General features: G+C 40.5%; 1 pseudogene; it reads right to left on the reverse strand.

The window, feature by feature from the left end:
• Positions 1-942: 942 nt before the first annotated feature.
• LOC124077747 (mediator of RNA polymerase II transcription subunit 28-like) lies at positions 943-1,416 on the reverse strand (annotated as a pseudogene).
• Between the last annotated feature and the right edge of the window lie 265 nt (positions 1,417-1,681).

The following is a 1,681-nucleotide window of genomic DNA, read 5'->3' on the forward strand; positions in this document are numbered from 1 at the left end:
AATCAAGACACTGAGCTGTAGACCCACTGACTATTCAGAAGAGTGGAGTGATTGTACTCGGTGAAGGGATGCAATCTAATATGAGATGCATAAAACAGAAAGGAAAACCTCCTCCAGCAGAAGGGGAAAACACCTTTCCCATGCAGAGGCTCCCCATGTTCTCCATGGAGGTGAAGTAGCTGAGGATCACTCTTCAGGTCACCCTCTACCACCAACACCCTGTCCTTTGGAATCAAATGCATGAGCAAGAGCATATCATGCTCTGAGTATATGTCTCCACAAAACAGTAAACATCACACAAAATATAAACTTACCCTGCATAAAAGGCAGCATCAATTTAAGGATCTTCTGGAATATTACGACACTAATCTAGCACATTTAGCCCTCTTTTGATCCCTTTACAAAATATCGATACTCTTTAATGCTATGAAGGCATTACAAATGTTGCATTAGATTCCTCTTCTTGGGGTTGTTCAAAGTCTTGAAATAGCAAATTTACATATTTTACATATTTACATATTTTACTACCATGGATGGGTAGTTATTATAAAAGGCCTACAACCAAACTCCTTCTCCCTTGATTCTCAGACTATTGTAATTTTCCCTCAGATCATAACAAACCACACCTGGAAACAAAGCAACAAAGTCACACAAAGTGAAAAACTTTTAAAAACAAGCAATCTGTTATCAAACTACTAGTCTAAACTTTGCTACAGACAAAGCTACCGGCATTTTATAAAGTATTCAAGTAATTACCAAGCTGTATGCATTTTATAACATTCTAACATTATTAAAAGCTCATAAAAATAGAGGTAAAACTTAAGTGGAAACAAAACTGACACCCACTCATTCTCTGGCAAACAGTTCTAAAATGCCATGTCCACACAGAGGGACATTTGACAAAACTGTCTGCAGGGGGCCACCTTGTGGGCCAGACCTATCTCAGGTCTGCTTCAGAGGTGCAGGGACATTGGCAGACATCTGCTCCAGGTAGGCCAAGGAGCCCTGAGGGATGTTGTGGGCTTCTTGTGTGACACATTGATGTCCTCCAGCACCTGCTGCCCGTGCTTCAGCTCTGTGGAGTGCTTCAGCACCAGGGCGTCTTTTCCTTGCATTTCCTTCTTAGCTCTGAGTCATCTTCTTTGATACCTTGCTCTGCTCTCCGGACAAATGACTGCCATCTTTTTTGTTGAAAAAGACCCATCCTGTTTGTCTTGCAATCTCCTGAAACTTCTGGATACCCAAATCAACACCAGTTCAAACTTCTTTCTGATTGTTGCTATTAACATAATCCTGACTCACAAGAAAAGCAAAGCAAGCCTCTAAGGACAACTCCAACTCATCTACCAAGGTGCTGTTGGAAGTTCCAGGAGGGTGGGGCACTGCCTGAAGAAGTGAAAGCTGCCCAGAGAACATACAGCCCAGCAAGAGACACCACCTCTGCAATCAGAAAAGTCTTTCTAAAACTGGTATCAGTAAATTTTATCAGTTTTCCAGAAAATGAGGTATAGAATAATAGTATTGCCTACTGACTGCTTTTACTGTAATGATAGTTGTAAAGGATAACAAATATGACATCTATGGATGAAACGAGAGTGATTAGTAAAACAATTATTTGGGCCACTCTGATGCTGATTTCATTTCTGTGAAGCACGCGTGTTTTATTTATTTATGTATTTAT

The sequence above is a fragment of the Marmota monax genome, unplaced genomic scaffold (assembly GCF_021218885.2).
Source record: "Marmota monax isolate L192 unplaced genomic scaffold, Marmota_monax_Labrador192_F-V1.1 WCK01_AAM20220418_F8-fsc00015, whole genome shotgun sequence".
Taxonomy (NCBI): Eukaryota; Metazoa; Chordata; class Mammalia; order Rodentia; family Sciuridae; genus Marmota; species Marmota monax.